Genomic DNA, 9,973 nt, shown 5'->3' on the forward strand with positions numbered 1-9,973 from the left:
GTGAGCTCTCCAGGCCACACCCTCTCCGTTTCTGTCCATGCTGCTGTAAACTGCAGCATCCTGGGTTGTGCATCCCTCTGCAGTGCCCCCAGCCCTGCCTCCAGTTCGGAGCATGGCTCTGTCCTTTGTGCTTCTAAAACCACCAGCCGCTCCCAGTTTGCACACATGATCCTGCCCCTGAGGGTTTCCACCCCGGGGGCTGTCCTAAAGTCCTTTCCCTGCTGCTACCGGTCTGGGAGTCTGTGCCCCATCTCAAGCGCGGGAGGCTGTCACTCACCGGCGGTGTAGGATCCCCACGGCCAGGCACCCTCCTGCTGCCGTTTATCCTCCCAAATCTACCCGCAGAATCAGGACTCCCTGATTTGGACCTCAAAACCAACCGCCTGCGATATTCTGTTTGTAGAGATCCAGATCTTATATTTCAGGCTGGTTTTGTGGGTGCTCAGAGTGGTCTGGTAGATATCCAGCTCAATTCCGGGGACCAGTTGAAATAGGGTCCCCTACTCCTCTGCCATCTTTCCTTCTCCTCTCTCTTTTTTTTATGTTCAGTCAGTCACTGTATAGTGCATAATTAGTCCTTGATGCAGTGTTCAATGATTCATTAGTTGAGTATAACACCCAGTGTTCATCACAGCACGTGCCCTCCTCAATACCCATCACCCTGTTACCCACTGCCCCCCATCCTCCTCCCCTCTGAAACCCCCAGATTGTTTCTCTGGGTCCATCCACTCTCCACAGCTGTAATAGGAGACAAAGAAGTATGCTGTATAATCATAAAGGGAACAATCCACCAAGATATAACAATTGTAAATGTATAGGCACCCAACGTGGGAACATGCAAACACATAAAACATTTAATAACAAAAAAAGGAACTAGGGGGAACCTGGGTTTCTCAGTCGTTAAGCGTCTGCCTTCTGCTTGGGTCATGATCCCAGGGTCCTGGAATCGAGCCCCGCATCGGAACTCCCTGCTCAGCGGGAAGCCTGCTTCTCCCTCTCCCACTCCCCCTGCTTGTGTTCCCTCTCTCGCTGTCTCTGTCTCTGTCAAATAAACAAAAAATCTTTAAAAATAAAAAAGGAACTAGTAGCAATACAATAATAGTAGAGGACTGAATTCATGTATTAATTCTAGCAATTTTTTGGTGGAGTCTTTCAGGTTTTGACATAGAGTATCATGTTGTCTGCAAATAGTGAAGTTTGACTTCTTTCTTGCTGATTTGAATGCCTTTTATTTCTTTTTGTTGCCTGATTGCTGAGGCTAAGACTACCAGTACTATGTTATACAATAATAGTGAGAGTGGAATGGATAAAGAAGATATATATATATATATATATATATATATATATATATATATATATATACACACACTACACTCTGGCTCCATCCATGTTATTGCAAATGTCAAGATTTCATTTTTTTAGAAAGACCACAAACACATGGACATTAAGCAACATGCTACTACACAATTAATGGGTCAACCAGAAAATCAAAGAAGAAATGGATCAACCAGAAAATCAAATCAATTAATGGGTCAACCAGAAATTAATGGGTCAACCATAAAAACAAATAAAAATGAAAACACATGAGTCCAGAACTTTTGGGATGCAGCAAAAGCAGTTTCAACAGGGACATATATATCACTATAGCAATACCAAAAGAAGCAAAACAAACAAACACCTCGAATAAACAACCCAACTTTACACCTAAAGGAGTTAGAAAAAGAACAACAAATGAAGGCTGAAGCAAGCAGAAGGAGGGAAATAATAATTAAAGCAGAAATAAAGGAAATTGAATCTAAAACAAAACAAAACAAAAAAACAATAGAAAAAAATCAGTGAAATCAGGAGCTGGGTCCCTGAAAATATCACAAAAATTGATAAAACTTTAGCCAGACTCATTGAGAGAGAAAGGGTGAAGAGAGAATGGCGGCAAATAAACCCACAGAAATGCAAAGGATTGTAAGAGAATATTATGATAAATTATATGCCAATAAACTGGACAACCTAGAAAAATTGGATAAATTTCTGGATGCATATGGCCTCCCAAAACTGAATCACAAAGAAATAAAAATTTGAACAAACCAATTATGAACAATAAAATTGAATCTGTAATCAAAAATCTTCCAACAAACAAAAGTCCAATAGTTTGAGAAAAATAACCTGTATAAACTACTGAATGGAAGAAATATTTGAAAATGACATCTAATAAATATTTAGTATCTGAAATATATAAATAACTTATACCACTCAACTCCAACCCCCTCCAATAATCCAATTAAAAATGGGCAGAATACATGAACAGACATTTCTTCAAGGAAAAGATACAGCTGGCCAACAGACAAAGGAGAAGATGTTCAACATCACTCATCATCAGGGAGATGAAAATCGAAACCACAGAGATATCACCTCACACCAGTCAAAATGGCTAAAATTGAAAAGAAAAGAGGTGTTGGCAAGGTTATGGAGAAAAAAAGGAACCCTTGTGCATTGTTGGTGGGAATGAAAACAGATACAGCTACTGTGGGAGACAGTATGGAGGTTCCTCAAAAAATTAAAAATAGAATTACCATATTATCCAGTAATAGCACCGCTGGGTATTTACCCAAAGAATACAAAAACATTAATTCAAAAGGATATGTGCACAATTTATGTTTACTGCAGCCTAATTTACAATGGACAAATTATGTAATCAGCCCAAGTGTACATTGTTAGGTGAGTGAATAAAAATGAAGTGCTATATACATGCAGTAAAATATTATTCAGCCATAAAAAGAATGAAATAGTCCCATTTGCAGCAACATGAATGGATCTAGAAAGTATGATGCTAATTAAAATAAGCCAATCAGAGAAAAACAAATATGATTTCAGTCATATGTGGAACTCAAGAAACAAAACAAATGAACAAAGGAAAAAATAGAGACACTATAGTGAACAATTGTTTACCAGAGGGGTGGCAGGTGAGGGCATGGGTAAAATACTTGATGCAGATTAAGAATACATTTATCTTAATGAACACTGGGTAATGTATAGAATTGTTGAATCACTATATATTTTTTAAAGATTTTATTTATTTGTCAGAAAGAGAGAGAGAGAGAAACACAAGCAGGGGGAGCAGTAGGCAGAGGGAGAAGCAGTCTCCCCGCTGAGCAAGGAGTCAATGTGGGACTTGATCCTAGGACCTGGGATCATGATGTGAGCTAAAGGCAGACGCTTAACTGACTGAGCTACCCAGGCTTCCTAGAATCACTATATATCTTAAATTAATATAACACTGGATGTTATTTATACTGGAATTAAAAATGTTTAAATCATTAAAAAAATATACATTTTTAAACATCATAGCATCCATTATGTTGCATTACTAATAATATTTACTGTTTAGTAAGCAAATTAATATATAAAACTCAGTTTCATTTAGTTTGTTATACAACACATGAATTATAATCTAACTTATTCTCTGGATTACACACCCTTTGTGCAAGCCCTTGCAAGATATTTCTGTTCATACATTATCTATAGGAAATTCAACTATATTATTATGACTGATTATTCCTACTGCACTCATCAATAACTTCAATATTGTGAACAGTGATCACGTCTCCTAATGCAATGATTGCCTTATTGTGTTATTCTACTAAAAAATATTATAGTTATTTAATTTTAATTGTATTTAATACTGTTCATTATTAATACTGTATTCATTAATATATGAATATATTTCATTTCAGATTCCCAATTATGCTATTTGGTACCAATTCTTAAGATCTTATTCTTGGAAGTCAGTCCATCTTACCAGATTATTTAGTTCCTATTTTCTTCAGGAAACTATTATTAATTATAATTAACAGGTCATAATATCACAGCAACTTACACTTATTCACTGCAATTTTATAAACCATGTACAATTGTATAAGCATTTTAGAGTGACTGGCTGTATATATTTACAGATGACAAAATCTAACCAATATGTTTATTAACTTGTAGCTTCAACCCCATCAGATAGAAACATTTCCTTAAACATAGTAGCTCATCCTACTGAGAAACTCATACCTCTATTCTCAAACCAACAAGAGTTCTCAGAGATTTTTCTTTCATTGAGGTCTGAAATGCTTGGGCCTGCAGTTTCCTCTAGGCAGGAAATAGTCCTAGAGACATTAGCCCAGGGTTTGTGTGTAAATGCCACTTTCTTCACGTTTTAAATATTACTTGATTTTATGTATAGCATAACTCTTTTTTGTGAATTCATCTTTCTGTATTTGGGTCTTTCCTATATAGTATGAACATTAACCACCATCATCAGCCAGTGGTCTTGGCCAAGCCATACATATACATGCATGTCCTTTATGTTTGGTGCTATAAATGTCAGTTCTGGTTTGTTTTCCTTGCCTGAGAAGATATATCTTGAAAAATGTGTGGATACACACACACACACACACACACACACACACACACACACACACACACAGAGTACTATTACTTAGCCCTAAAAAAAATATGTGTCCACAAATGATTTCATTTATATTTGGAATCTAAAAAGCAAAATAGGGACTCCTGGGTGGCTCATGTCGGTTAAGCATCTGCCTGTGGCTCAGGTCATGATCCCATGGTCCTGGGATCTAGTCCTGCATCAGGCTCTTTGCTCAGCAGGGTGCCTGCTTCTCCCTCTGCTTGCCTCTCCCCCATCTGTGCTCTCTTTCTGACAAATAAATAAATAAACAAATCTTTAAAGGTAAAATAAAAAACAAATGAGCAAAAAAGCAGAAACGGACCCATAAATATAGAAAACAAATTGGTGTTTGTAGGATGGGGGTAAGGGATGGGTAAAATGGGTGAAGAGGAGTGAGAAGTATGAACTTATGGTTATGGAATGAATAAGTCAGGGAGATGAAAGTTATAGCATAAAGAATAGAGTCAATTGTATTGTAATAGTGTTGTATGGTGACAGATGGTAGCTACACTTGTGGTGAGCATAGCATAATGCATAGAGTTGTCTAATCACTATGTTATACACCAGAGACTAATGTAATATTTTGTGTCAACTATACTTCAATAAAAAATAAATATTAATTTAAAAATGTTGGTTCAGGTATTTTAAATAAATGTAGTTGCAGAAAACTAGAAAACAAAACTAGTTATTTCTAAGTAATTTTCAAAGTTGAAAATACAAAGTTTTCCCATGTTAGAAAGATATTGACCCATATATTAATGTTCTAATTTGGTTCAATTTAAGTTTTAAGATTTTCTTTCCATTTTTACTTTTCATGTGTCAGCAGAGCTCAGAGACTGTGATTAAAAGAGAAAATATCAACACCTGTAAGTATGTTCTAAGATGAATTTAAAAAGAGCCAAAATCCAGATAAATTGCTGCCCACTGAGAGATAAATAAAATCAAAAGGCAAAATTAGAATATCTCATTGTGTAACTGCTCATCTCAATTTATAACATTTGAATAGTGTTCTACTTTGCCCTTGACTGTCAATATGTATCTCAATGTTTCAAACATTTTATTCAGGACTAAAGACAGGACATAAGGGGGGAAAAGTACCATACTGATATCTTATATCATAGTGACATTTTCATCTGCAGAGTGGTAATACAGTCTTCTGGAACTTTTAATGATAATAATCAATAAATGCAATGCTAGAAGCTGAATGTTTTAAAATTATTTTAATAGCTATCACAAATTTCATTCAATCAACATCACTAGCATACAGATTGTGACTAAAAATTGCAAAAGGGAAAAATGGATTAATTTTAATTTCAGTTAGATTAGGCACTAGCCTTATGTCAACATAAGAATTTATTATAAAAAATAGTTACACCAGGGGCGCCTGGGTGGCTCAGTCGGTTAAGCATCTGCCTTTGGGTCAGGTCATGACCCCAGGGTCCTGGGATTGAGCCCTACATCAGGCTCCCTGCTCAGCAGGAAGCCTGCTTCTCCCTCTCTCTCTGCCCCTGCTTGTGTTCCCTCTCTCGATGTCTCTCTCTCTCTGTCAAATAAATAAATAAAATATTAAAAAAATAGTTACACCAAAGTTTAATTAATAATTATGAGCAAGGTACATGCATGTAACTAGTAAACCCAGAAGTCTAATTTGTTCTTCCTAACAAATAACATACTTTGTGAACAAGGTTTCCTGAATTTCATACTTTTGAATTTGATCGTATGAACTTCAACTGCATACAATTACATGGTCTAAAAATGTCATGAAAAGTCTGCACTGTTCATACACCTTTATTCCTCAAAACTTCAATTTTAAATATGTCAAATTGACTTCTGGTTTCCAATCCAGCAAGTAAGGAGTTTAGAAATCACCACTCTGTCCTACCAACAAGTAAAAGCTGAACAGAGTGAAAAACCAAAAACTTTTCTTGGATCCATAAGAGAGGTGTGGACACAGAACAAATCACTGCTTCCATGGTTGGAGAGATGGACAGGAAAATACAGGGAGTCACTGGTTACCAGAATAAGAGACTTGAGCAGAAACCACCAAGTAAACAAGTGCTGAAGAAACCAAACTGTAAGTGAATAATTACTGGAGGCTCAAGTTTGAGGTTCCAAAATACTCCAGGGGGAACAAATTCTAGGGAACCTCCTACACTTTTGTGAGTTTTACCTCCAGGAGCTCTATCTAGTCCTCACAGGGAATATCATGGGAAATCTTGCCTCCTGTTTCTGGCAGGAGATGGGGAAAGGGACCATTTTTAAGTATACTAGAGTATTCTGTTCTTCTAACAAAGCCTGTCCTAAGAACCTGTTTACCAGAGCCTAAACTGCTGGGGTTTTATCAGAACCTAACCTACCTGGAAGAAGGGAAATATTTAATCCCAACTGGTTCCAGCCTTCCAGATGGGGAAAAGGAAATAACCCACCTCCAGCTCCCTTTAGCCATCCTTCCATGTAAGGGGAACGAATGGAGAAACACTGATGAAGTTCACAGTCCAGGGGCACAGGGACACAAGCTCACCAAAAGACTGACAGCTAATCATAGGGCTATAGAATATTTTCCTTCCTACTACACCTTACCACTACATCACTAAAGGTCTGTTTACTGTAGTTCCTTTTAGTCAGTACATCATATCCACCTTTCAACCAAAAATTGCAAGGCATACTAAAAGGCAAAAAGCACAGTTTTAAGAGTTGAATAAGTATCAGAACCTAGCAAAATCCAGATTATTAAACACTCTATAATACAAACTTATGTTATTACAGAAACTAAATTCAAACAAATGGATACCTATAAGTATAAAACCTATAAATAAAAAAATACATTGTAAGATCAATTAATCACAGTGCATGGGCCTTATTTGTATCTTGATGTGCATAAGGTATAATAAAAGTGAAATAATCAGGGAAATTTAGATATGGGCTGAATATTTGGTGATATCATGGAATTAATGTTTGAACACTGGATACTTGAATATATTAAATGACTAGCATTTATTTATTAAGTATTATAATGATATTTTGGTTATGTTTAAAACAATGTGATCACTCTGGCTCATGTGTAGAAAATATCCTGTAGTGAAAGAGACTAGCCAGAGAAATATTGTAGGAGCTGAGATAAGAGATGAGTGGCTTGAATTAGAGTGGGATAGCAGGGAGTGTGACAAATAAATGTATTCAAGATATATTCTGAAGGGGGGCGGAGCAAGATGGCAGAGGAGTAGGAGACCTAGATTTCGTCTGGTCTCAGGAATTCAGCTGAATAGGGATCAAACCATTCTGAACACCTACGAACTCAACAGGAGATCGAACAGGAGAGTAGTAACAACTCTCTGAACAGAGAAGCGTGCGGAGAAGTGAATCCGAGGCGATATTCGGGAGGATAGACGGCGGGGGAGGGGCCTCCGCCGGCTGCTTCTGGCAAGTGATAGAGCCGCGGAGCACAAAATCGGACGTTTTAGAAGTTGGCTCGGCGGAGGGACGTCGCTGCAGTGGCTAAGCGGGGGGTGGAATCCTCCCGGGACAGTGTGGTCTCAGGACCCTTGGGGTCACAGAGAGACCGGGGGTGCCTGAGTGCGCCAGAGCTCCCAGGTATTAGAGCGGGGAAGCCGGCTGTAGAAACAGAGCAGAGTCGCGGGCTCTCAGCTTGGGGTTGCCATAAACTGTGATCTGCGGCCCAGTCGGGGCACGGCTCCCCCAGCAGGGACCGAACAGGCAGCAGATCTGGGGAGACTCCCCTTCCTTCCCAGGGAGGAGCGGTGCCGGAACGCACTGCAGGGATCTGCTGGGTTTGGAGACTCCGTGCGGGGTCGGGTGCCAGAGATAGCAACGCTCGATCACAGGCCGGGTGAGCACGGAGTGCGGCCGGAGACCGGGGACACGGAAGTGACTGCTTTTCTCTGGAGGCACACTGAGGAGCGGGGCCCCGAGTTCTCAGCTCCTCTGGGCAGAGATTGGGAGGCCACCATTTCTGCCCTGGTCCTCCAAAGCTGTGCCGAGAGCTTGCAGGGAACAAAAGCTCCTGAGAGCGGACCGGAGCAGCTTCCTTAGCCCGGACCAACAAGGGCGGGGCAATTCCGCCCCCGGCAAAGACATTTGGAAACCACGGCAACAGGCCCCTCCCCCAGAAGATCAGCACAAACAGCCAGCAAGCCAAGACCAAGTTGATCGATCAAGGAGAATGGGAGAACTCCACCGCTAGGGGAATACTGCACATAGATTCATGGCTTTTTTTTTTTTTTTTTTTACCATGATTCATTATTTCATCAAAGTTAATTTTTATTGACGGTTTTTTTTTTATTTTTATTTTTCCCTTTTTCAACCAACAACTTATCAATCCCTTTTTAAAAAAAAAAAAACATTTTTTATTTTTCATTTTTAGAGTCATATTTTATCCCTTCATAGTAGTTACCCTTATTTTTGGCATATATATATATATGTTGTTCTCTCTTTAAAATTTTGAGGTACAGGGCGCCTGGGTGGCTCAGTTGGTTAAGCGACTGCCTTCGGCTCAGGTCATGATCCAGGAGTCCCTGGATCGAGTCCCACATCAAGCTCCCTGCTCAGCAGAGAGTCTGCTTCTCCCTCTGACCCTCCCCCCTCTCATGTGCTCTCTCTCTCTCTCTCTCTCATTCTCTCTGTCTCAAATAAATAAATAAAAAAAAATTAAAAAAAATAAAATTTTGAGGTACAGTTTCTTCTAACAGATCAAAATATATCCTAAATCACTAGTGTATGGCTTTGTTCTAGTCTCCTGCCTGATCACATTCTCTCCCTTTTTCCTTTTTTTTTCTTTTTTTCTTTTTTTTCTTAAATCTTCTTTCTTTTTTCAAACAACTTATCTTACCAAGTCCTTTTATAAAATCTTTTATAATTTTCATCTTTACAGTCATCTTCCATCCCTTCATTGAATCAACCCTTATTTTGTACATATATGTCTTTCTTCCTTTAAAATTTTAGGAGGCACTTTTTTCTAACAGACCAAAATATGCCCAAAATCTAGTGTGTGGCACTGATCTATGCACTAGCCTGATCATATTTGATCATATTCTGCTTTTTTTTGTATTGTTTTGTTTTTGTTTTTATCTTTTATTTCTTTTTTTTTACTTTCTTTTTCTCTTTCTTTTTTCTTTCTTTCCCTTTCTTTTCCCCTGGTTTCAGGTCTTTTCTGATTGGTATACAGTATATTTGCTGGGGACGTTGTAAACCTGTTAGCATTTTGTTCTCTCATTCATCTATTCTCCTCTGGACAAAATGACAAGACGAAAGAAATCACCTCAGCAAAAAGAACAAGAGGTAGTACCGTCAGCCAGGGACCTACTCAATACGGATATTAGTACGATGTCGGACCTAGAGTTCAGAATCATGACTTTAAAGATACTAGCTGGGCTTGAAAAAAGCGTGGAAGTTATTAGGGAAACCCTTTCTGGAGAAATAAAAGAACTAAAATCTAACCAAATCGAAATCAAAAAGGCTATTGATGAGGTGCAATCAAAAATGGGGGCACTAACTGCTAGGATAAATGAG

This window comes from Callorhinus ursinus, unplaced genomic scaffold, assembly GCF_003265705.2.
Source record: "Callorhinus ursinus isolate GAN/ISIS: 27379988/994484 unplaced genomic scaffold, GSC_fseal_2.0 scaffold40, whole genome shotgun sequence".
NCBI lineage: Eukaryota > Metazoa > Chordata > Mammalia > Carnivora > Otariidae > Callorhinus > Callorhinus ursinus.